At 45.2% G+C, this 27,730-nt stretch overlaps 2 long non-coding RNA genes across 2 annotated transcripts in view; one reads left to right on the top strand and one right to left on the bottom strand.

The window, feature by feature from the left end:
• Window positions 1-4,078: 4,078 nt before the first annotated feature.
• LOC145352958 (uncharacterized) lies at window positions 4,079-8,034 on the top strand. Its single transcript, XR_013888626.1, has 2 exons — window positions 4,079-4,459; window positions 5,473-8,034. It is a non-coding gene; the product is annotated as an uncharacterized LOC145352958 (long non-coding RNA).
• A 5,867-nt stretch (window positions 8,035-13,901) lies between these two features.
• The window catches only part of LOC145353245 (uncharacterized), a 71,939-nt gene continuing 58,110 nt past the window's right edge, over window positions 13,902-27,730 (bottom strand). The window contains exons 2-3 of the long non-coding RNA XR_013888673.1: window positions 20,495-20,634; window positions 13,902-14,004 (exon numbers count right to left, since the gene is read on the bottom strand). This is a non-coding gene — a long non-coding RNA (uncharacterized LOC145353245). The remainder of the gene's footprint in view (window positions 14,005-20,494; window positions 20,635-27,730) is intronic.

The following is a 27,730-nucleotide window of genomic DNA, read 5'->3' as shown; positions in this document are numbered from 1 at the left end:
TATGGCCTCTCCAGTGGCACTGCGGAGCAGAGGAGCTGTCAACTTCTGATTGGCCAGCAGCTCTTGGAAGCTGAGATTTCTGTACACAGATCTCGATTCCAGGGGAAGGCCTATCACTGACCTTGTCACTGCCTGATTGGCTTGTGGTTTGGCGGGTCTAAGAGGCAGCACAGGTCTCTCACCAATCTCCAGCTGGCAGGCAAGATTCCCCTAATGCCTAAAAAAGATTCCTCCCATAGAAGCAGCACGGCAGACTGGGCTGAATTTCACTGCCATTTTATACTGGGATGAGCGTTGTATGGCAGCAGATCAGATTTCTGTTTAAGTGAAGATGGAAGTTCTGCCTTGTAGAGCTGGCTGCCAATCAGATTGGCCAACAGCTCTCCAGTCCCCCCGCCCCAGGCACAGAGCTGCATCGACTAGTAGAGACATAGCAGCAATGTGCCTGCGTTAAGGACATAGAGGCCAGTAACTGACAGAGGTCCTTGGGAAGGAAGGAAGAGTAAGAGGCTCCTGAAGGGTCATGAGGGGGTAATTGGAGTATTGGTGGATAAGCTGGGGAGGGTCGGGAGGTCCAAATAAAGGGGACATCCCCAGTCAGAAAGGAGCTTGTGATAGAAGTGCACACACTTCTATCTTCCATCTTTTTGTCTAAGATTGAGGATTTTAAATTTTTCTAGTTCCCCCCTAACCAATCTATCAGGTTCCTGCCAGTCTAAATATTGATGCTGGGATAGAAAAGGCCTTTAAATGACCATTAAATGGTCCCTTAGAGACCTTATTTCTGGCAAGTGCAGGTTTCCAGGCCAGGGAAGGCTGGTTCCTGGGCAAAATTCTGTCAATGCAATTTATCACTCCTCTTTTCCCACCTCAAAATCCACCCTGAGGGAGTGTCAAATTCAGGGCTTGTATTTCATTTTTGAAAGGTTAGCACTGAAGCAAGGTTCTTATACAACAACTAGTGCAAGTTTCACACAATGTGAATCTGACTCCAGTTCCACCATGGTATTTAACAATACATAATGCTTTGTATTTATATAGTACCTAATCACACCATTAAAACATCACAATATTTCACACATTAATTGCAGGGACTGTGTTTCTCCAAGTCAAAGGCTCATTTAAAGCAACAATAACAGACCTACAGCAATGAGATGAATAACCAGTTAATCCGGTTGAGTAATGCGATTGTGCCAAGTCTGTTATTTAGGTTCTAAATAGGGTTTATGCCTCCAATATGTCAGGCAAGAAATGTGTGATCGTTTTAAGCTGGAAATATTTTGCATTACTAAAATGTGTCCAGAGCATATGCTCCATAAACAGGTGTTAGGCCCTTTGTAAACAAGAGGCCTGCTGCGTATTTGAAAGCCCTCTACAACATTGCATGCTGTTGCCCCCACTCTACATTCAGAAAAAAAACAAAAACAGAAAATGCTTAAGAATCTCACTAGGTCTGACAACATAAGGAGAGAGAATAGAGCCAAAGTTTCAAGTCTGTATGACCCGCTCTGACGAAGCTCTGACGAAGGGTCTTTCAGACTTGAAACATTGGCTCTATTCTATCTCCACAGATGCTGTTAGACCTACGGAGATTTTCCAGCATTTTCTGTTTTTGTTTCAGATTGCAGCATCTGCAGTATTAGGCCTTTTCAGAAAAAAACAGGTCTACATTTAGCCTAATAGGCTATTTATAAAGGCACCATCAAATAATATAATTTGTTCATTTATTTATCTGAATATGAAGCCAAGGCTGGGATTTTGTTGTGCTGATGGAGATCTCAGCTATTGGTCAGAGAATAATGGGAAATCCCTGTCAGTTCCATGGGGAGGCTTGACAGAATTGAATGCTCTTTGGGCAGTTTAAGTGGCTGCCAATGGGCCTTCCAGGCGATTGAAGTCCCCTAGGGCAGAAGTCCCACTCACCAAGAGCTGCTAACCAATCAGAAGCTGGCATTACTTTGTGCCACTACTGCCAGCAGGTCTGGTAACTGAATCCAGCAGGAGACCCCTGCACCTAGGACCAGATACATTCCGATCTCCCTCCCTCCCCCTAGCCAATATTCCAATCACCCTCTTTGTGATCCCCAGGAGTCCCCTACCCTCCATTGCTAGGGATCCCTGTTACGTAATTAGCCTCCATATCTTGACACCTTAACCCAGGCACATTGCTGCCGTGTTTTCTCTGTCCACGCAGTGCTGTGCCTGGTGGAACTGGCCAGCCTGATTGTCAGTCAACTCCACAAGGTGGGACGTCGGTCCTCATTTGGCTGGGAGTCCCACCTGCCACCATGCAACTCTCATTCCAGTATAAAGACGGAAGATTAGTGAGGGCAAGGTAGGGATTGCAAGGTGTAGGCCATGGGAAAAAGGGGGAGAGGAGTGAAAGGCAATGTTGGTGTAGTGGCTTTCAGGAGCGAGCCCATGCCCCTCAATCATGCACAGAGCAGCTTCATCAATGATCTTCCTTCTATCATAAGGTCAGAAATAGAGATGTTTGCTGATGAATGTAGAATGCTCAACAGTATTCACAACTCTTCAGATACTGTAGCAGTCCGTGTCAATATTCAGCAAGACCAAGACAATATTCAGGCATGGATTGATAAGTGACAAGTACCAGTCACACTTCATAAGTACCAGGCAATGACCATCTCCCCATGTCAAAATGGCATTACCATCACTGAATCCTCCACTAGCAACATCCTGGGGTCACCATTAACAAGAAACTGAACTGGACTAGCTATATAAATACTGCAGCTTCAAGAGCAGGTCAGAAACTAGGAGGTCACTCACCTCCTGACTCCACAAAGTCTGTTTATCATTCACAACATATTCAGAAGACTCAACACCATTCAGGCCAAAGCAGTCTGCTTGATTGGTAACCTACCCACCAATTTAAACATTCACTCACTACTGACACTCAGTGATGACAGTGTAATCGTAATTGCCAAGTAAATACATGCCATATTCATAATTTTATACATTCAATATATGCTTTTCTTTCAAAAAAAAGGACATTCAAAGATGGCTACCAAGGATTGGGTGATTTTGCAATTTTTGCATAGACTCAAATGTATCTAAAGTCTGTGAAAAATTTCCAGCTGAATGAAGGTGTCTCAGGCGCGTCTCTGTTAAGTGCACATATCAAGTCAAAAGCATTTGTGGAATTTTCACCCTGAATTATCTGTGGACTTATACAAAACATAAGCCCAGACCTAATGACCGGAATTCTTTGACTGTCCACGCCTTGCATCTGCTGCCAGCAAGAATATAGAATTTGGCAATCATCCAAATCTCCATTCACTGTAGTGGGACCAGAAATACCAGCTGTGGACAAAGAATCTGGTCCAACGTGTCAGAATTTGAAACCTAGCAAAGGAAAGCTGCTGAAACCTGTTAATCATAAGTAGGTGTGAATATCCACTATCCAACTTCCACTGTGTAGCAATGTCTTCTAGCTTTAATCATTCTGGATAGACAACAGAAGTATTGATCATGTGATTGAAATTATCTTCAGAAACAGGGGGAAACCAAGTCAGTCAGTGAACAACAAGGAACAGATAGCAACAATAAAGGCGAAAACTTCTATATATTTTAAAAACTGGAGACTGTGATATGATAAAGTCTTCCAGCAAGTAAGTAGATGTGCAAACTACTAAAATAACATTTCTTCAAGGGAATTCCGCAATATTCTGATAATTGACTGCAGCTATTTAATCCACATAGACTACTCTTTATGAATGAAATAGCTTCTTCATTGGGCATGTAATGCATGCTTTTTCCTAAAATAGGCCAATAACACCACAACTTCTTTGTTTATGACCTGTAAAAATGCATTATTCTCTTTAACATATTTTTCTTGGGCGTGTGTGTGTGTGTGTGTGTGTGTGTGTGTGTGTGTGTGTGTGTGTGTGTGTGTGTGTGTGTGTGTGTGTGTGTGTGTGTGTGTGTGTGTGTGTGTGTGTGTATGTTTGGTGCCAAGTGGATGACATAGTGTTAGATTTTTGGGGTGAACATGTGAATAAATTATCATCTTTATTTAAACCCACTAAAGGTTACTGGCTATTCAAATTGGCCACACAGTCAGAGGTTAAGAAACCCACGCATCTTCTTTTTCAAAGGCACATTGGTTTTGAACAATAGGGAATGGAATTGGGTTTCAGTTCTCACTCATCCCTATCTGTAACAAAATTGGAAGCTCACCAGGATTTGAACCAATTGAAGAAAACTAGCTGAATAAGACATTAAAATAATAAATTAGACACAAAAAGAAAAGTTCGATAGTTGAAATGGTGAGGCGATTCGTCCATCCCACTGCACTATTTCTTTAGTGTGGCGGCCAGGAGAATTGTGTGTGGGCCAATTCGCGGGATTCACACACGTGTTCCCAATGCGCATGCATCTCCCAGTGCTAGATATCCAGCACAGTTAGGACCATGCTGAAAACCGACAGGAACAGCAGGTAAGTCATTTAAGTCTATTTTAATCTTACTTAAGTGTGATTATTGAGCCCGGGACTGAAGTCTCCAGGCCCACTGGCATCTCTCACCCCGCCAGTACAATTTCACTCTGGTAGGGTTCAGACTAGCTCCCCACTTTCAGGGAACTTGCGGCCCGACCCCGCTGGAGTGAAGGTGGGGTGATCAGGGCCTCCCAGGGGGTCAGCGGTGGTGGCTTGGTACCCCTTGGGCATGGGCATCCTGGCAGTGCCCCGACCAAGAGGCAAAGTGCCCATGCCAAGGGAACACATTGGCACTGCCTATTGGGCATGAGGCAGTGCCAAGGGGTTGTGGCCTAGTGGGTGGGGCCAGCTAGAGGCAGGGCTTAGGGATAATCAGTGGGGTGAGGGTCCGCTGCCATTGTGATTGGGATCAATCAGGGCAGGAGGGTGGCCAGCGATTGGAGGGGACTGGGGGTGGGGAGGTCTCTGGGGGGGCGGGAAATCATTGTTGCTTGGGGGGGGAGAGGGGCAGCTGGAAATCAAGGTGCTTCTGGATGGGTGGGATGGGGGAGGTCAGGTCTGGTCCAGGAATGCTCCTAAGGCCCGCGGGGCTATTGCTAGGGGCAGCACTGTGGTAGTCCCAGGCTGGCCAGCGATGAGTTGGCCAGCAAATTGCAGCCTGAAAGTTTGGGGCCACTGTGCATGCACAGAGGCCTGGAACTGTCAGCCTCTGATGTGAGTAGGACCCACCCGCAAGCTTTTAATGAGACTCACGATTGTGATCTCTGCATTGCACGGAGTGTGGGAGGTTTGAATGTGAACTCCCACCGAAAAAACAGTTGTGATTTACATCAATTTTCCCACAAATTTGACACTTAGAACTTTTTTGGGAGAATCATTCCTACCGCTTTCTTTAAAAAAGTATCGAGCAGGAGTATAAAAAAGAAGAATGGATGGAATGGTGGGATGGAACTTGTTGATGTCATTGTATAGTTGTTTCAATGATTGAATCACCTTATACACCAACTCTGCAGCAAACACCACATCCTGGAAACCAGGATAGAGTCCATTTTCTCAACTTGCGCTCAGGAACGCAGAACAGCTGCAAAACTCTGCCAAGCAGATGTGACAACGAAACTATGCCATCTACACGCACACCAAGAACAGGAAACTTGAGAAACTCAGCATCACCACCAGCAGCAACGAAGCTTCCCCAGTACCACAGTAGAAAACAGTCCCACTGCAGGCAAGTCGATTGTCAACTTGTCGGATTACACACTTCAGCCAGATGAAATTGAAGTTCTCAGCTGAGGGCTCAATTTCTGCCCCACCAGCAAAATAGACCCCATCAGTCTTGCAGCAGACACAGAGGAATTCATCAGGCGTATGAGGCCCAAGAAGCCAAATGCGAACACAATGAGACAGCCAATGAACCAGAACAGTCGACAGAGAGATCCACAGTGCAGCAACCGAAGAGGAAAGTGTCGAATTGGACTCCTCCGAATGGCCACTGCCCTCGACTTGACTTGTATGCCCAAGCTGCCAGGAGGTGCGTCAACACCCGATTTCATCAACTGCACTCACAGGACAGCCTGAACATCACCCAAGCACAATGCAATGCCATCCGCGCTCTCAAGACCAACTGCAACATTGTCATCAAACCAGCAGACAAAGGAGGGGCCATCATCATACTGAACAGAACGGATTACTGCAAAGAAGTGTACCGACAACTGAACAATGAGGAACTACAGACAGTTACCCGCAGATCCGACCAAAGAACACACCCATCAACTCAATAGCTGGATCAAGACCTTTGATCCAGACCTTCAGAGCACCCTCCGTGCTCTCATCCCACGTAATCTCTGCATTGGAGATCTCTACGGCCTCTTGAAGATACACAAGGCAAACACACCTGGCCTTCCCATCGTATCGGGCAATGGGACCCTGTGCGAGCACCACTCCAGCTAAGTCGTGGGCATCCTGAAACGCTTTGTACAAAGGACCTCCGGCTTTTGTTGCAACACTATGGACTTCCTACAGAAACTCACCACACATGGAACAGTTGAACCAGGAGCACTCCTCGTCACAATGGATGTCTCGACACGCTACACCAACATCCCCCATGACGATAGCATTGCTGACAACTGCCAGCCTCCAGATGCAATTTTACAACTCATCCGCTTCATCCTGAACCACAATGTCTTCACCTTCAACAACCAGTTCTTCATCCAGACACACGGAACAGACATGGGGACCAAATTTGCACCTCAATATGCCAACCTTTATGCACAGGTTCAAACGAGACTTCTTCACCACACAGGACCTTCAACTGATGTTATACACTAGGTATATTAATGACATTTTCTTCCTTTCGACTCATGATGAACAATCATTGGAACAACTATATAATGACATCATAAAGTCCCATCCCACCATCAGACTGACCATGGACTACTCTCCAGAATTGGCTGCATTCTTGGACACACGCATCTCCATCAAGGATGGTCACCTCAGCACTTCACTGTACTGCAAGCCCACAGATAACCTCATGATGCTGCACTTCTCCAGTTTCCACCCTAAACACGTTAAAGAAGCCATCGCCTCCATATATACAGGATCTGCACAGATAAGGAGAATCGCACAGACACCTCCAGGTGCTGAAAGATGCCCTCATAAGAACAGGATCAACTCATTGATCAACAGTTCTGATGCGCCACAGTGAAAAACCGCACCGACCTCCTCAGGAGACAAACATGGGACATAGCGGACAGAGTATCTCTTGTCGTCCAGTACTTCCCCGGAGTTCAGAAGCTACGACATCTTCTCCGGAGCCTTCAACATGTCATTGATGAAGACGGACATCTCACCAAGGCCATCCCCATACCCCCACTTCTTGACTTCAAATAACCGCCCAACCTCAAACAGACCATTGTCAGCAGCAAACTACCCAGCCTTCAGGAGAACTGTGACCATAACACAACACAACCTCTGCAAGACATGCCAGATCATCAACACGGATGCCATCATCTCACATGAGAACACTATCCACACATACTCTTGCAACTTGGCCAACATTGTCTGCCTGATACACTGCAGGAAAGGATGTCCCGAGGCATGGTACATTGGGGAGAACATGCAGATGCTACGATAGCAGATGAATGAACACCGCTCAACAATCACCAGGGAAGGGTGTTCTCTTCCTGTTGGGGAACACTTCAGCGGTCACGGGCATTTGGCCTCTGATCTTTGGATAAGCGTTCTCCAAGGCGGCCTTCACGACACACGACAGCGCAGAGTCACTAAGCAGAGACTGATAGCCAAGTTCCGCACACATGAGGACGGCCTCAACCAGGATCTTGGGTTCATGTCACACAATCTGTAACCCCCACGATTTGCCTGGGCATGCAAAATCTCACTAACTGTGCTGTCTGGAGACAATACACGTCTCTTCAACCTGTGCTTAATGTTCTCTCCACTCACATTATCTGTATGTTTAAGACTTGATTATCTGTAAAGACTCGCATTCCAACCAAAGGAGCAGCAAACACTCCAAAAGCTAGTGGCTTTTGTTGCCAAATAAACTTGTTGGACTTTAACCTGATGTTGTGAGACTTCTTATTCTGTCAAGAAGCCAATTTTGTACCCATTTAGATGCCTCACCCTGGATCCCATGAGATTTAACTTTATGCAATAACCTAACATGCGGTACCTTGTCAAAGGCCTTGCTAAAGTCCATGTAGGCAACATCAACTGCACTCATCTACCTTCCTGGTTACCCCTTCAAAAAACTCAATCAAATTTGTGAGACATGATTTTCCACTCACAAAGCCATGTTGACTGTCCCTAATCAGTTCTTGTGTCTCTAAATGCCTGTAGATCCTGTCTCTCAAAATACCTTCCAACAATTTACCCACCACAAATGTGAGGCTCACTGGCCTGCAGTTCCCAGGCTTTTTCCTGGTTTGTCACCTGTATGGTTCTAATTCTTTAACATTACGCATGTCCTAGTTTGTATTGAATGAATACATGATTTTGTTTTCTTATGATGTATTCTGATCTATTCTGGCATAAGCTGGCACCTGCTGACATACTGTTAGTAAAATACCAACTCTCCTGTTGCTCCTTTATTTTTGTGTGAGGCTTAGCTTTAAAAGCATTACATAGGGCATACACTACAGGACAGCTAAAGCTAAATCAAAGGAAATTTATATCCCAGTGGGCCAATTTTATACTCAGAAGGAAACCAGCAAGAGCAGATAGCAATACCACATAGGAGAGGGAGCTGTGGGCCCAGCAAATTTTAATTACTGAACCTCTTTTTAATGCCTCTGGCTAAGTCCTTGAAATCTCAAGTGGGAATTGTTCTGGGCTATGAGGTAAGTCAAAAATTGATGCTGCTTTATGCCTTCAGGAGAAGGCTGCTAGCAGCAAGCTTTAGTCATGGGATAGCCAACTGGGGACATCGCAGTCAATAGAAATAAAAAGCAGGAGGGATGTAAAATGAGTGACTGATCCACTAGTAACCATTTTACACTAGCACATAAAAGTCAAAATTACTCCATAGTGTCAAACAAAGGTCAGATTTCAGACATTATGCAGTTGAATCTTTTCTTTACAAATGTCACTAAAATTCCTGTCAGAACCAATCTTCACCCCTTTGGTGAAATCAAAGTGAAGCCTTCGCACTTGGCACAAGTTCAGATATTACATAAACAATGTCATCATTGAAGCAAAGCAACCTGACGTCATCTTGTAGAGTTTGCCCTAGATTTTGTTTCAAAGCATTAGTGATTGGTTTATTTCACGTGTAGTCAGAGACCTAAAAAGCCCTGACTGTCATTAACTTATTGATGTAGTTCCAGGGTACAAAATGAGAGCCGTCAATGAGTTTTATATTTATAGTGCATGCCATTGAGTGTGGATCACATTGTCGATATTACGCAGGTGGTGGCTTCCACGGGCTTGCAGATAACATACTGCACAGACTGTTAGAAGAAAATAACTTCTGACACCATCCACTGTATATCAGTTACAGCAGAGGGATAAAGTGGTTTTTGTTTCTGTAGCCTGCAATTCAACACTTTTTAATAATATATGAGTCACTGTCATTTGATGTAACTTCTAAATAATTTATCTACTGTGAACTCCTGACAAATTGGTATTCACAAATTTCCAGCCAAAAACTTTCTATTAACATTTTAATCAGGAATTCTCCTTCTAATGATTAGTAATGGAACATTATTTATTTTTATGTTTAGGAAACTAATGCATAATTGGCAAGAGACATGGTTAAAATATTTTAATTAACGAAATATTAAAGCAAACTACACGGTCAATAACAAGCAGAAGATTTATCAGAATTTAGCATTAAGTGCAAACATTTTGCTGAATACTATTTCATTGTATCAAACCACAACCAAGATTTTTAAGCTTACTGAAAGTGAGAACAGATGTTGGCAGGATTGCAAATTTATGTTGCCAGCCAATGTGCCAATTCATTCTGCCTTCAGGACATTTTTTTGAAGGCAAGATGGGGAGTGACAGGGTTATCCCCATGCAAGCCATATTTGCTAAATAATGGGAATTAAAGGCCAACTAAGGCCTATTGTCACTGCCTCCAGGAACCCTGACATGCCTGGGATGGGCCAGCTGCCAGGAGGAGACCACCCGTGGACAGACTGGGGAACCAGAACTTCAGGCAAACTTTGTCACTCTCCCCAATCTGCCTGATCACAGCTGCAGGAGAAAACAAATACAATAAAAACTGGGAAATGAAGGTACTGTCCAAATTGGTCTTCTATATCTTCAAATAGAATGGCAGTTTGCATGACTATTCTTGTGTCCCAGCTGTAACTGCTTTTTTCCCATTGTAGCTGCTGATTCTATTTTTCACTAAAAACTTTACAAAGTTGGAAAAAGGTAGCCTCCATCTAGGGCATGCTCTCTTTCTCTTATCTGAAAAGGCAGTCAGTTGCTTCTTCCATACTGAAGGGCCTCATTATTTTTCTTCAATGGCCTCCTATTCGCCACCCAGCTTTACAAGCCCATCCCTAATTCAACAATGAGTCCACCCTCTGACCACAATTGAACAACTCAGGAAAACTACTGCCAGGTAGGTGATGCTGCCCACACAGTACAGAGTTATAACTTCCATTTGGCCCTGTTGTTAGGGTCCCCACACAAAACACAAATTCCTGTCCCACATGTAGGTGTCAAAGTAAAGGAGCCAAAATGAGAATAGCTTAGGATGGAATTTTCCTGCCCTATCACCACTGAGATTATTTGATCCTGCACAAAGTCCTGTGGTAGGTGCTGCCACAGTAGGACCAGAAAATCCCAGCCATAGCTTACAAAGTTCTCTGATCATCCAGTGCAGGTGTGAACTCCTACTTGATGATATATCTTGTCTGAAACTGAAGCAGACCGATCATAACTTTGGTGTCACAGTTGGCCCCAGTTGTCATATTCCTGAAATGGGAGTGGGAGTTCCTTTGCTTCCCAATACCATAAAATGAATGCATGGAGTTTTGATGTGAGCAATAATCCTGAGTTTTGAAGACCTTAGGTGGGATACTACTGGGATGCAACCTTTTTTGTTTTGTGAGGATTCACAGTTGAGTTGTTGAAAACGGTCTTTCCAATTTTAACAGATGGCATTGTCATCCTTAAGAAGAGAAATACCATCTTGTGAGGAAAGGGAATTTTATCCACATTAAACTTCATCTGCCAAGTTTTGATCCACTCACATAACTCACTAATGCCCCATACAATTGCAGCAACAATTCCCTACTTTTATACTCTATTCCTTTAGCAATAAATGCCAAAATTCCATTTGCCTTCCTTATTACCTGCTATACCTGCATGCCAGTTTTCTGTGATTCAGGACATCAAGCTCTCTCTGCATTGAAGCATTTTGAAGTTTCTCTCCATTTAGATAATAAGTTGCCTTTCTATTTTTCTGACCAAAATGGATAACCTCACACTTTCCACGTTAAACTTCTGCTGCCAATTTTGGTCCACACAGCCAACCTATTCTTATCCATTGTAAATTGTTTAATTCCTTATTGTAACCTACTATCCCACCTATTTTAGCGACATCTGCAAAGGTGGCTATAGTACCTTCTGTCCTTCCGTTCAAGTCATTTATATATATGTAAATATTTGGGGCCCCGAGGACCCACCTGTGGCACCCCACTACTTACATCATGTCAACAGAAAAAGATCCATTTATTCAACTCTCTGCTTCTGTTAGCTAGCCAGTCCTATATTCAAGTTCATAAATTATCCCTAACCCCATGTGATCTTACCATGTAAAGTAACCTTTAGTGTGGCACCTTATCATATGCCTACAGGAAGTCCAGCTATACTACGTCTACAGGATCCTCATTATCCACTTTGCTTGTTACATCTTCAAAGAACTCTAGCAAATTAGTCAAATATGATTTACCCTTCATAAAACCATGCTAACTCAGATGGATTTTAACTTTCTATTACTCCTTAATAATGGATTCTAAAAATTTTCCCAACAGGTGTTAAGCTAACTGGCATATAGATTCCTACTTTCTGCCTCCCTCTCTTTTTGAATAATAGCACTATATTCACATTTTTCCAATCTACTGGAATCTTTCCCACATTTAAGAAATTTTGGAACATTATAACTAATGGATTCACTGGCCGGAATTTTACCAGCACGCCCGCCCTGAAATCAGGGCAGTCGAGGCTCACAGAACAGAATTCTCTTTGGCCTCAGGCAGGATTTTATGTGCCTTGCCTGAGTGAGACTGTAAAATATATCTCCACAGCCACTTCTTTTAAGGCCCTAGGATGTAGGCCATCAGGCCCTGGGGACTTGTCTGTCTTCAATCACAATAGATTGCTTAGCACTTTTTTCCTATTGATGATGATTGTTGACTTTCCTCCTTTTCTATTATTACCGCATTACCTATTGGAGTGGTACTAGTGTCCTCCACCGTGAAAACTGAGACAAAATACTGATTTAGTGTCCCCGCCATTTCTGTGTTCCCCACTATTAATTCCTCAGTCTCATCCGCCAAGGATCCAAAATTCATTTTAGCTACTCTCCTTTTATAGAAGATTTTGCTATTTTTTTTATATTTTGTGCTAGTTTTCTTTCATAATTTAACTTTACTCTTATTACATTTTTAGTAACCCTTTGTTGATGTTTAAAAGTTTTCCAATCTTCCAGCCTGTCTTTGCAATATAGTGGCTTCAAAAAAACTTTGCATGTTGTGATGGTCAGCATATTGTTGGATCTCGGCTTATTCTTCTCATCACAAGTCCTGTGTCTTTTGGATTTGTCTTTGGGTGTTAGCCTTGATCTGTTGAAATGCTGCATTCTTGACTTGCAACCTTGATTTGTTCTGCCAGGCAATGAGGCTGCTTATTTTTGTTCTAGAAGATCCCTTATTTCAGTATCATTTTCATTGAACCTGTGACAACAATGTTTGAACACGCGGTCTGGGCACTGAAGTCTAGTGCAACTGACCTTATCTGATTCCACTGTTCTGGAATTGTGTTGGTTGTTGTGAAGATTTTCCAGACTGTCCATGAGCTGGACTTGGATTTCCTCATTTCGGTTGAGCTGCTTTAGGGCTGAGACATTGAGGGCTTCTCCCTCTTCAATGTTTGGGCCCTGTAATATATTGATGCTAGGTGGATGTTCATCACTGATCTAACAAGTCGGTGATCTATCCAGCAGGAATTAATCCCCCACATGGATTGAGTGATACCATTTAGATCTTTGACCTGAACATTGACATAATTCAGGAGGTTCCAATGTTTTGATCTAGGATGTCTCCACATGGCTTCATATTTATCCTTCTGGCAGAAGAAGGCGTTTGTTATAATGATGTCATGTGAACAGCAGGAAGATGCCATTTGCATTGACTTTTCCCATGCTGTTTTTTCAAATGGTTCTTCTTTAGATATCGGAGATATGGAAAACCCTAGCATGAAAATCCCCAGAAGGAAGATCATTTCTTTTTGTTAGGAAATTACTGAGGTCTTTCAAGGTCAGATTAGAACTTTTCCTTAACATCTTTAACAAAATCAAGGGTTTGGGCATAAACACGAATGATGGTGGCGTATTAAGGCTGAACTCTAGATGAAGTGTCATGAGCCTTACATTTATACAATTGGAGAGTTCTGGCCGTGCATCCAAGATCCCATTCTGGATGTCAATACTCCATAGAAACAAGGATCACTGTCAGTCCTTCCTTTCCGGAAGAAAGTTTATTCCCCTGCTTGTTCCTTCAGCTGCCCCTTGCCAGGAATATGGGTTTCAATAAGGACACCAATATCAATTCAGAATCTTGATAACTCAGAATCACAAGATAGGATTGCAACTCTTCTTTCTGAATGGTCAGTCGTGAGATTATCTTTGACCCATATAAACAGCAGGGTGAACATTTAGGGAAGGAAAATTGCCATCCTTACCTGTCTGGCCTACATGTGACTCCAGACCCACAGCAATGTTAAATGCCCTCTGAAATGGAGGGCAGTCAGGGATGGGCAATAAATGCTGGCCCAGCAATGATGTTCACATCCTGTAAATGAATAAAAAAAAAGGCAAAAGGAGTGTTGATGATAAAGAAACAAAAATTGTATCCAGGGGAGATTGAAATGGTTTAATCTGCTGCCTGACCAGCTGAGTGTTTCCAGGATTTCCTGTTTTTATTTCAGATTTCCAGTATTAAAAATATTTTGCTTTCGATTTCGTGTTGCCAAAGGATAAGCTCAGACTGCTATTGAGAGCAGTTGGCATGGGAAGGTCCCTATGACATATCATTTACTGGGTACATGACCTAAGCAAACTTGCCACAGAACATAGCTACCCAATCTGTTTCACATTTACTACTGGCCCTTGCCAGGTCCTTGCACAACCTTATAGTTGTTTTGTTTTTCATTATGTAAGTCTAGGAACTTAAGTTACAAATATAACTGACTGAATGCTCAAACTTTCAAAGGGACTTACACAGAATTTCCCCTAGTTCTAGTTTCATCCGCCAGTGGAAACAAATTCTCTGCTTCTATCTTACCTATTCCCTTGTTCTTCTGAATTCCAATGAATATAGTCCCAGTCTACTCAGTCTCTCCTCATAAGCCAACCTTCTCAACTCCAGAATCAACCTAGTGAATCTCCTCTGCACCTTCTCCAATGCCTCTATATCCTTTCTCAAGTAAGAAGACCAAAACTGTACACAGTACTCCAGGTATGGCCTCACCAGCATCTTATATAGCTGCAACATAACCTCGCTGTTTTTAAACTCCATGCCTCTAGCAATGAAGGACAAAATTCCATTTGACTGCTTAATTACCTGCTGCACCTGCAAACCAACTCCTTGAGATTCCTGCACAAGGACAGCCAGGTCCCTCTGCACAGCAGCATGCTGCAATTTTTTACCATTTAATTAATAGCCCATTTTGCTGTTATTCCTACCAAAATGGACGACTTCACATTTACCAACACTGTACTCCATCTGCCAGACCTTTGCCCACTCTCAGATTATCCATATCCCTTTGCAGACTTTCAGCGTCCTCTGACATTTTGCTCTTCTACCCATCTGAGTGTCATCTGCGAATTTTGGCACACTACACTTGGGCCCCAACTCCAAATCATCTATGTAAATCATAAACATTTGCAGTCCCAACACTGATCCCTGAGGCACACCACTAGTCACTGATCGCCAATAAAAAAACCACCCATTTATCCCCACTCTTTGCTTTCTGTTAGTTAACCAATCCTCTATCCATGCTAATACATTACCCATAACACTGTGCATCTTTATCGTATGTAGCAGTTTTTGGTGCGGCACCTTGTCAAATGCCTTCTGGAAATCCAGACACACCATATCCACAGTTTTCCCACTGTCCACTGCGCACATGTAATGTTCTCAAAGAATTCCACCAAATTAGTCAAACATGACCTGCCCTTCATGAACCTATGCTGCGTCTTACCAATGGGACAATTTATATGCAGATGTCTGGCTACTTCTTTCTTGATGATAGATTCAAGCATTTCCCCTACTGCAGAAGTTAAGCTAACCGGCCTTTAGTTACCTGCCTTTTGTCTACCTCCTTTTTCAAACACTGGCGTCACATTTGCTGTTTTCCAATCTGCGGGAACCACCCCAGAGTCCAGCGAATTTTGGTAAATTACCACTGGTGCATTTGCTATCTTTCCCGCCATCTCTTTTCGTACCCTGGGATGCATTCCATCAGGACGAGGAGACTTATCTACCTTTAGCCCCATTAACCTGCCCAACACTATCTCTTGTGTGTTAATGATAGTTTCTAGGTTCTCACCTGCCATAACCTTCCTGTCATCAATTTTTGACATGTTATTTGTGTCTTCCATTGTGAAGACCGACACGAAGTACCTGTTCAATGTCTCAGTCATTTTCTCATTTCCAGTTATTACACCCCCTTTCTTGTCCTCTAAAGGACCATGTTTACTTCCACTACTCTTTTTCATTTTATATATTTGTAGAAACTTTTGCTATCTGTTTTTATATTCTGAGCTAGTTTACTCTCATAATCCATCTTACCTCTCTTCATAGCTTTCTTCGTGACTTTCTGCTGATCTTTAAAGATTTCCCAATCCTCTAGGTTCCCACTAATCTTTGCCACTTTGTATGCATTTTCTTCCAATTTGATATCCTTCTTTATTTCCTTAGATATCCATGGTGGATTATCCCTTTTTCTACAGTCCTTCCTTATCACTGGTATATACTTTTGCTGAACACTTGAAAGATCGCTTTGAAGGTCCTCCACTGTTCCTCAAATGTCCCACCATAAAGTTTTTACTCCCAGTATCCTTAGCCAATTCCTCCCTCATCGCTTTATGTCTCCTTTGTTTAAGCACAAGACACTGGTATTGGATTTTACCTTCTCACGCTCCATCTGTATTTTAAATTCAACCATACTATGATCACTTCTTCCAAGAGGATCTCTAACTGCAAGATCATTAATTATTCGTGTCTCATTACACAGGACCAGATCTAGGATAGCTTGCTCCCTTGCTGCTTCCATTACATACTGTTCAAGAAAACTATCGCAGATACATTCTATGAACTCCTCCTCAAGGTTGCTTTGACCGACCTGGTTTGACCAATTGATATATAGACTAAAATCCCCCATGATAATTGCTGTACCATTTTTACATGCATCAGTTATTCCTTTGTTTATTTCTCGCCCCACCATGATGTCATTATTTGATGGCCTGAAGACTACGCCTATCAGTGATTTTTTTCTCCTTACTATTTCTAAAATCCACCCATATGGATTCAACCTTTTTTTCCATAGAACCTATATCATCTCTCACTACTGCCCTGATATCATCCTTAAATATCAGAGCTACACCATCTCCCTTAGCTTCCTGTCGGTCCCTCTGAACTGTTTGATACCGCTGGATGTTCTACTCCCAGTCATGACCATCCTGCAACCATGTCTCTATAATGGCCACCAAATTATACTTGTTTGTAATGATTTATGCTGTCAACTCATTTACCTTGTTTCAAATGCTGCTAGCTTTCAGATAGTTTTTGTACCTACTTTTAAATTCTAACACTTCATTAGTAACATCTCCTGAGTTTTCCTTCCTTTTAACTTTTTTCCTGATTTTTGATGTAGTTGCAACCTTCTCCCCACACTTTGTCCTTGCTCCCTCCTTCTCGAACTCCTTACATAGGTTCCCATCCCCCTGGCATATTACTTCAAAACCTTCATGGATTGTGTGATGTTGCCAACACTCACAAGTTGGGGTACTGGCCCAAGTGAGGAATTGGGGTGGTGCTGGGTCTATGCAGCCAGTGAGAATAATCCGTCATTCTATGCTTTTTCCAAACCCCACTGTGCAGATGGATCTCGGTTTGCTCAATTTGGTAATAGCAGGGGCGGAGCAGGAGGAGACAGCTCAGGAGATGGCAGGCATGGAGAGGCCACTACCAGCCCCTCAGGAAGGAGGGCAGTGGGCTGCCACTGAGGGCCAGGAGGTGGGTGAGCAGGCTCCCAAGAGGATGCACAGAAGGCGGAGGGTGTCAAGGCCAAGGAGGTACAGGCCCTGCAATTCATTCAAGGCCCTCTCAGAGGAGATGTGCCGTCGCCAGCTGCGGTTCTTCAAAATCACTGTGCGACACATTTGTGAGGTGCTCGCACACCTGGCATCTCAGGGGAGGGGCAGCCACCCGCTCCCTGTTGGCATTAAGGTTACAGCTGCCTTAAATTTTATGCCTCCAACTCATTTCAGGCATCCAGTGGCAACCTAGTTGGGATCTCCCAGGCCTCTGTGCATAGGTGTTTGCAGCAGGTCACAGATGCCCTGTGTACCTGGGGAGGGCAGTACATAAATTTTGATGTGGCCATGCACAGCAGGAGGCCCAGGCTCTTGGCTTTGCTTCCATTGCTGGGATTCCTATTGTCCAGGGAGCAATGGATAGGACACAAATCGCCTCGCAGGTCTCACATGCAGGACCTCAGCAATTTGTGAACAGAAAGGGGTTCCACTCCCTGAATGTCCAAATTGTCTGCGACCATTTAATGAGGGCCATGCAGGTCGATGCATGCCACCCAGGGACTATCCATGACAGCTTTGTACTCAGGCAATCGGACATCCCTGGGCTCTTTGGAGACCAGTCTAGGTTCCCGGGATGGCTACAGGATGACAAAGGACACCCTCTAAGGTCATGGTTGATGACGCCTGTGCAGAGGCCCAAGACTGAAGTGGAGACCCGCTACAACGAGGCCCATGCAGCCACCCGGTCCATCATAGAGTGGTGCATTGGCCTGTTGAAGATGCTGTTTCGCTGCTTGGACCGCTCTGGGAGGGCCTTCCAGTGTGACCCTGTGCATGCTTCATGCATCATCATTGTTCGCTGCACTCTGCACAACATTGCCTAGCAGTGGGGAGATTAGTTGCAGCAGGAGGAGGAGGAGGAGCGACGAGGGGGTGAGGTGGACATCCTACCATATGAAGAGCTGGAGGAAAGAGTACGGGCAGGGATGCATTAATTGCAGCCCGCTTCACCTAGCTGGTGCTATGCAGTGAGGGGGCTGCAACCAACACACATCCGCCACACCCCAGGAACAAGTGCAGCCGCTATTCCCCCTCCAAACCGACCTGGGCCCTAAAACCACCACATCACCCTTTCCCAGCTTCTCTCATCCCACCACCACCCTATCCCCTGGAAACTCCCAAACCTGTTAATGTGCCTGGACTGGCAATGGTTGCTAGTTTTGGTGGAAGGTTGGAGGATGATGACAACTCACTGTTGTGCACACTGGGATCATGCCTCTGGTGCCACTGAAGTCTGACTCCTCTCTGCACTCCGAATGCACACTGCTACCCTGGCCCATGTAGCAGCAAGAGTTGGGGACACAAGTTTTTTGGCCAACTGGGGGGTGGGGGAAGGGGTCACTTGCACCAAGGGTCTGGTGGATGTTTGGGGAAGGTAGGGCAGGCACTCTGTAACATGTGGCTGAGAATCCAAGGCTCAATGGACAGCACCTCTATGTTTGGGAATCGGGACCACTCAGCACTTTGTGAAGGGCATGGGGGGGAGATCAGAGACATATTTGTCACAGCTGTGAGGTGCAATTGACAGTTTATTGTATTCTTAACATTATTGATTATTAAACCCTAACTACTGGTGACCTTCACCCATGCTCACTTAGTGAATTACGACTTTCTAACTTTGTGCTATCTTCTAGGTACTACCCCAGGATGCAAATGCGAGGTGGAGACGTCCAGCCGTAATGCACACCTCATTGCCTGTGATGCCCTTGGCGGACATCCCCTGGGACTTGCAGATGGCACTGTTTTGGTGCCACTCTGTTCATCCTGCTGGCCCTGAGATGCCCCAGTGAGAGTAAGGGAGGAACCGGAAGGTCTCAGAATATCCGGGATCTCCTGGGTGGAAGGCCCCGGCATGGCCTCAAGCCCTTCCTCCTCCCTTGGGTGCCCAGAGGTCCTGGGGACACTCCATGGATCACCAGTGTAGCTGAACTGACATCCAGAAAGTCCGGTGTCACCTGGCTCTGCCAGTCCTGGAGGCCTAAATGCATCTGCCCCATGATGTCTGATCCTTCAGCCCTGGCGCTCTGACATTGGGCCAAGCTCCAGAGCCCCTCCACTTCAGCATTCTGTGAGCAGGCCAGGCTCTGGAGCCCCTCAACAATAGCCTTGTGAGCCTGGGCTAAAAATTGTCAAAGCTCACAGTCATGCTCTGCTGTGTCTCCAGAATGCCAGTGAGAATCCCAGCCATGGCCAGCAATGTCTCCCACATGCCCTCGACATCCTGTACCTCCTGGATGCCAGAAAGACACTTGTCCATGGCTCACTGTGTCTCCAGGATGGCCTGGACCCTGTCACCCATGAGGACAGACCCCTGAGCCAGACTTTTCACTGTGATCGCCACCCTTGCTGTGTTGGCCTGGTTCACTAACTATGTTGGCACTACCTCCTGCAACGGCACTCTTTTGGACTCCTCTAAACAGCCTTGCAGTTGCAGCATGCTGACAGCCCTTCCACAACTCCCCATGTTTGCTGATGCATCTCCACCAGCCTTGGGAGGAACACACCCAGAGGCCCAGCAGCTGGCTTGGAAACAGCTGAATCCTGGCTTCTGTCAGATCTTCATGTGCCTGAGTCCTCAGATGTGCCTGCCTCCACCTGATGTGCATCAGTGTCTGTGATGTGCTCACCAGTTTGTGACTCAGAAGCCTCAACACTAAAGGTACCCAACATGATGATAGTCTCTGTTTTGGTGGGTTGTGTGGTACATGCCGATGCCTCTTCAGTGGCGCTGCCCTCAGAGGATTCCTCAGTGCTGCTCTCCAAGGTGTCATCCAGGGAGTCATAGGCAGTTTGCTCCAGAGCAGTAGGGGTGTTGGCAACACCTGAAGAGCTGAGTTCCTCTGGGTTAAAGCTACAATAATGAACACACATTAGGAGAAGGGAGGCAAAACACTCCATACAGCATCACATTTATTTCAAGGATTGAGGATGCGCTTCTGCTCACTTGCATGCTGGACACTGACCTGGCTGTCGGTGACCATTCGTGATGGCCCATCATCCCCTGCCAGCTCCATGGCACGCTCTTTGATGCTGATCAACTGCTGCAGGTCAGGCAATGACCATCAGTCTGTGTTGTCTCACGTACGTTGTGAATGTTCTTTTCCTGTGGGAATATAAGGTGGATAGCAACATTAATATATTGCAGTGCATGGTGCGCAATGCATACCTGTGTCTCGGGCAGGTTCAGGGAAAGTGGTCACCACTGAAGGTTGCTCATTGAGGGGTGAGGGGAAGGGGTTAGATTCTGGTCCTGAGAGAAGGGTAACTTGTTGCATGCTCTTCAGGTATCTAAGCAGGGTTTGAGATCCATGTCAAGCTTGTGCCAGGGTTCAAGTGGGATGCTCACTCATCTTTACTGCTTGAAGAAAGTTGTACATGTTTTTTCCGACATTGCTGGCCAGAATGTGGTGTCAAGCTCCTGGCATTCACCGCTTCTGCCACCTCCTCCCATAGTGCTGTGGTGGATGCGCACCTTGGGTGAGCGTCCTGGCCGGGGAAGATCTGCTTACACCTTTCCTCCACGGCATCAAGCAGGTGCTCCTGGTCGGCCTCTGTAAATCTGGGTGCAGGTTTGCACACAGACATCTTTGTGGCATGACTGGCTGTGTGTCAATTCCTGCAGCTTATATACAGCTCTGGCTTATTAGCGGAGTGCAGGTGCAATGAGTGTGGCCAGTCAATGGTCAGCTGGCAACAAATACTCGTGAGAAATTTTGAAGGCTGCTTTCAGTTGAGTGTTATGCATCCCTCAGGGAGCTGACTGACTGTCATTCAATAGGCTGCTGTGCCAGCGGTGAGGGTGGGGACAGGGAAGGGGGTAGGATGCAATACTCAAGGCTTCCATTCAAGAGAGGGAATGATCACAAGCTGGGTTGTGCATGTCAGAACAACGCAAGTTCTCTGCAGGGCAGCAGTGAGGACAGAATGTTCAAGAGATGGAGGGATTGGGTAGCCACATTATCTGGATCCATGGGGGCATGGGGTGAGCGGGCAGCCATGTCTGTGTGTGGGAGGAGACGGGGAGGGGGCAGCAATGTCTGTATGGGGGGAATGGGGGCCAACAGTGTCTGTTGGGGGGGGGTGGAGGGGGGCAGTGATGTCTGTGGGGGTGTTATGGGAGCCAGCAATGAGGCCAGCGATGTCTATGGCGGTTGGATGGCAGTGATCTGGATGCTGGGAGGTCTTTTCAGCGATTTCCCAGAGATGTGTGCATGTGTGGGTTCCCTACTCATCCTGCCAATTTCAGACCCTTTGGTGTGAATAGTCCCCACGCTGTGAGTTTTTAATGATATTCACAATTGTGACCTCTACATTGCACAGAATGAGGAGATTCAGATCTGAAGTTGCACTGAAAAAACAATCGTGATCTAGATCAGTTTTCCCACCATTTCAGCACTTTTGGAAGAATCACCCCCATTGAAACGAGAAGCAGGAATAGGCCATTTGGTCTGTTCCAACACTCATTTTGATCAAAGCTAATCATCAAATTCAATATCCTGATTTCCCCCTTCCTCGTATATCCCCTGACCCCTTTAGCCCCTCGAGCTGTATCTAATTTCTTCTTGAAATCAGACAAAGTTTTAACATCAACTACATTCTCTGGTAGTGAATTCTACATATTCACTACCCTCTAGTTGAAGACATTTCTGCTCAAGTCAGTTCTAAAAGGTTTACCCCTTATCCTCAAACAATTATCTACCCCTAGTTCTGGACACCTCCTTCTTAGAGAACATTCTTTCTGAATTTACCCTGTCTAACCCTATTAGAATTTTATAAGTTTCCATGAGATTCCCTCTCTAAACTCCAGTAATCCTAACCGACTTAATCTCTCTTCATATGACAAAACTGCCATCCCAGGAATCAGCCTGATAAACCTTTGCTGCACTCCCTCTATAGCAAGGACATCCTTCCTAAGATAAGGACACCAAAACTGCACGTAATACTCCAGGTGTGGCCTCACCAACACTTTATACAATTGCATCAAAACATCCCTGTTCCTATTCCTATATCAAATCCTCTTGCTATGAAGGCCAACAAGCCATTTGCCTTCTTTACTGCCTGCTGGACCTGCATGCTTACTTTCAGCAACTGATGTACATGGACACCAAGGTCTTGCTGAGTATTCACCTCTCTCAATTTACACCCGTTCCAGTAATAATCTGTCTTCCTATTATTCCTATCAAAGTGGATAATAAGAACATAAGAAATAGGAGTAGGAGTAGGCCATCTAGCCCTTCGAGCCTGCCCCGCCATTCAATAAGATTATGGCTGATCTGAAGTGGATCAGTTCCACTTTCCCGCTTTCTCCCCATAACCCTTAATTCCCTTGTCTGCCAAAAACCTATCTACCCGTGACTTAAATATATTTAGCGAGGTTGCCTCCACCACTTCAACGGGCAGAGAATTCCAGAGATTCACCACCCTTTGAGTGAAGAAGTTCCTCCTCAACTCCGTTCTAAACTGCCCCCCCTTATCTTGAGGCTGTGCCCTCTAGTCCTGCTGTCCTTTCTGAGCAGGAAGAATCTCTCTACCTCTACCCTATCCATCCCTTTCATTATCTTATACATCTCTATAAGATCCCCCCTCATCCTTCTAAACTCCAGCGAGTACAGACCCAGTCTATTTAGTCTCTCCTCATAGTCCAACCACCTCATCTCCAGTATCAGCCTAGTGAACCTCCTCTGCACTCCCTCCAAGGCCAAAATATCCTTGCGCAAGTGCGGCGACCAAAACTGCACACAGTACTCCAGCTGCGGCCTCACCAGTGCCCTGTACAGTTGCAGCAAGACCTCCCTGCTTTTATATTCTATCCCCCTCACTATAAAGGCGAGCATTCCATTCACCTTCTTGATCACATAATCTCACATTTATCTGCATTATACTGCATCTGCCATGCATATGCCCACACACTCAGCCTGTCCAAATCACACTAAAGCATTTCTGCATCCTCCTCACAGCTCACCCTCCTGCCCAACTTTGCCATCTGTAAATCTGGAGATAATATATTCAGTGCCACCTTCCAAATCATTAATATATAATTTGAACAGTTATGGTCCTAGCACAGATCCCTGTGGAACCCCACTAATCACTGACTGCAAATCAGAAAAAGATCCATTTATGCCAACTCTTTGCTTCCTATCTGCTAATCAGCTTTCTATCCATCTCAAGGCATCATCTGAAATCCCATATGTGTTAACTTTACATAGTAGTCTGTTACATGAGATCTTCAGAAAGCCTTCTGAAATTCTAAATAAACCACATCCACTGGTACTCCTCAGTCAACTCTACTAGTTACATCGTCAAAGAATTCCAATAGATCCATCAAGCATGGTTTCCCTTGATTACGTCCCCAGTACCAATGTTAGGCTCACTGGTTTATAGTTCCCTGTTTTCTCTTTACCACCTCCCTTTTTGAATAGTGGGCTTACATTAGCTACCCTCCAATCTGTAGGTGCTACTCCAAGGTCCAAAACCTTTTGGAAAATAACCATTAATGGATTTACTATTTCCGGGACATCTGTCCCCTATAGTATTGCACTTTCATCTGTCAATAATCATCTGATCCCTTCAGCATTACACCCACATTTGTCCAGAATGCAGACAAGAAGTGAGATCAGCCCCACCTCAAAGATGATCAGTGCACACGTAACAGCATGTAACCCAGAAATGCTAGGATATGATATTTTTGCAATAATCACAATCAACATCAATGTTCAGGCATCACTGATGTGGGCAGTAACTTTGGAACACGCCAATAACTGTGATCAGAGGGTTATGCATGCACAGAGGTGCGGCCCAGGATTGTGACTCTTGATTTCATTTTGTGCAGGGACCAAAGTTTCATTTCTGAATGACACACACACAATTCATCATAACAAGGAAACATGATTATGAGTGTATTTACATTGATAAACATTATATACAAGTGATTGACACCTGTCCTCACCTTGTGCAACTCGTCTTCTTGACTTTCCTAACCCTGCTGCTACGTCTTGGTGCATCCCTGATGTCCAGAGCATAGGTGGAGGCAGCCTGCTGATTGTTACAGCCTGTTTTCTGCGATGTCCTTACTGCGTGTCCTCTGGAAGGCTGAGACCTAGAGGGCCCCAACCTGCTCTTGTCGTCTGCTGTGTGGTCCTTCTCTATCCTTGGCATGCAGAATTGGATCTGATAGCATTCTAGGAAGAGGTGATTCAGATGGCTCAGACATTCCCAGAACCACCTTGGTGGATATTTCTGGGATGTGGGGCTGCTGGTCTTCCTCCCTATGGATGTTGGACAGCCCCTACTGACTGCCTGAGAAGAGGAAACTGCAGTGAGCTTGAGATGTTCTACAGCTCTCTAACTTTGACACTAATAAATGCTAGCTGGTGTCTCAGTGATGAAGTGCAGCTCCTACAGGAGTGCAGGATTGTTGTCCTGGACTACAATCTCCATGGTGGTCATCAATCAATCAGTGTTGACCTTGGTCCTTGGTGCACTGGCATGCTGACATGATCACTCTCGGACTGAAGGCACATGCACTCCTCCATTGTGCTTTGTGAATTAGAAGCTCAGCAGACATCCCTTCCCAATGTTCCTGAACTTGTCTTTCCAACTCCAGCAACTGAGATGTCACTCAGTCCAGTGGTTCATCATCTGACTTGGGCTCAGCAGATCCCTGGTCTCCAGCTGTCCTCCGAGTAACAGAACCCTGGGATGGCCCTGCCTTCATTTGCTGTGAATCAGACAGTGCATTGTTTTCACAGATTGTGACCCCAAGGCTTCCTGCATTAGGTCCCACCGAGGATTGTCTCTGTGCAGGTGGAGGATGTGGGTGAGCACTGTGAAGGGTCTCCAATAAGTATGTCATTAGGTTCATCTTCACTCAAAGGGTGGTGAATCTCTGGAATTCTCTGCCCGTTGAAGTGGTGGAGGCTGCCTCGCTAAATATTTTTAAGACGCGGGTTGATGGGTTTTTGATGAGAGAGGGGATTAAGGGTTATGGGGAGAGGGCGGGAATGTGGAACTGAGCCACGACAGATCAGCCATGATCTTATTGAATGGCGGGGCAGGCTCGAAGGGCTAGTTGGCCTACTCCTGCTCCTATTTCTTATGTTCTTATGTTCTTATCTTCGGAGATGAATTCTGAGCTTGAGTCGAGGGCCTGGCTTTCATACTTCCCATATGAGCCTGCAAAAGAAAAGAAGAGATCATTAGTTCATGACAGCGGACAGTGAAACAGGAGACATCACCCACAATATGGTTATCTGATGGATGTTGTAGTGCAGGAGCTTCACCTGATTGAGTGCCGCTGACCATATCACAGCACAGGAACAGTCCACGTCATCATTGACTCGTTGGCCGGCTCTATTCTCAAAGTCGGTCAGACCTATTTTTGGGCATTCCACCACTGCTCTTGGACCTTTCCCTCTTGTTATGAGCCAGCTTGTTCTGCATGACAGCAGGTGGAGAGAATATAAGCTGAGAAGGACGCTTGCATGCGTGGCTGTGAGTGATGCTATAGATGGGATAACGACATGATCCACAGTGGAGATGATGGAGTATGGATGATGATATCCTTTGAGCTGGTAGTGAGTGAGATCCCTGTGCATGTGTGCTGGGTGTGTTAGTATGTGAGTTGAGAGTGATGAGAAGAGTGACTTACCCTTGCAGAAAGGAGGACATCATTCATCCTCTTCCTGCACTGGGAGGCTATCCCCTTTTGTAATGCACTGGCATTCAGTATTGCTGTCACTGCCTCCCAGGCTGATTGGTCACCTTGGATGAGGTTCTTTATCAGTACAGGGGTAGATACCATTACAGAGAGCCTCCACTACAACATGTAGGCACTTGAGAGAAGTGCCACTGAATTTGGGGGAAACATGTTTCCTTCATTGGAAGCCATGACTTTCTAGCAACTTTTGATCTGTTAGAAAGTGCTAACTCCGTATGGCGCACAGATTACAGAAAACCTGAAGTTACTATGGGATGGGTAAATCAGAGTCCGTTCTGCCAGTGTTCTAACATGAAACTTGTGCCTCTCAATTTTTTCACCAAAGTGGTGCATGATACCATTGGTAAAGCCACGACTCGTGCGACTCATGCAACTCGGCCAACGTTGTCTACCTGATAAGCTGAAGGGCAGGATGTCCTGGCATGGTGCATTGACGAAACCATGAAGATGCTACGACAACAGATGAATGGACACCTCTTGACAATCACAGGTAGGAGTGTTCCCTTCCTGTCGGGAAACACTTCAGCAGTCACGGGCATTTAGCCTCTGATCTTCGGGTAAGCATTCTCAAGGCGGCCTTCAAGACACACAACGCGGAATCGCCGAGCAGAAACTGACAGCAAAGTCCCACACACATGAGGACGGCCTCAACTGAGATCTTGGGTTCATTTCACACTACCTGTCACCCCCACGACTTGCTTGGGCTTGCAAAATCTTACTAACTCTCCTGGCTTGAGACAATTCACATCTCTTTAATTTGTGCTTAACCCTCTCTCCACTCGCATTGTCTGTACCTGTAAAGGCTTCATTACCATTAAAGCTCACATTGCAACCATTATCTTGCAACTGAGTCTGTCTATATATGCCATGTTTGTGAACCCAACTCTTCATCACTCGCCTGATGAAGGAGCAGTGCTCCAAAAGCTCGTGCTACCAAACAAATCTGTTGGACTTTAACCTGGTGTTGTGAGACTTCTTACAAAAGTCTAATGGTAACAGGGATGAAGCGGTTCTTGAATCATCAGTACATGACCTCAGATTTTTGTATCTTTCTCCCAGCTGGAGAAAGTGAACATAAGAAATAGGAGCAGGAGTAGGCCATCTAGCCCGTCGAGCCTGCCCCGCCATTCAATAAGATCATGGCTGATCTGAAGTGGATCAGTTCCACTTTCCCGCTTTCTTTCCATAACCCTTAATTCCCCTGTCCATCAAAAACCTATCTACCCATGACTTAAATATATTTAGCGAGGTAGCCTCCACCACTTCAACGGGCAGAGAATTCCAGAGATTCACCACCTTTTGAGTGAAGAAATTCCTCCTCAACTCTGATCTAAACTGCACGCCCCTCTTATCTTGAGGCTGTGCCCTCTAGTCCTGCTATCCTTTCTAAGTGGGAAGAATCTCTCTACTTCTACCCTATCTATCCCCTTCATTATCTTATACGTCTCTATAAGATCCCCCCTCATCCTTCTAAACTCCAATG

The sequence above is a fragment of the Carcharhinus amblyrhynchos genome, chromosome 15, assembly GCF_965287045.1.
Source record: "Carcharhinus amblyrhynchos chromosome 15, sCarAmb.v2.hapA, whole genome shotgun sequence".
Lineage (NCBI taxonomy): Eukaryota > Metazoa > Chordata > Chondrichthyes > Carcharhiniformes > Carcharhinidae > Carcharhinus > Carcharhinus amblyrhynchos.
This window is presented reverse-complemented; position numbering and strand designations above follow the sequence as displayed.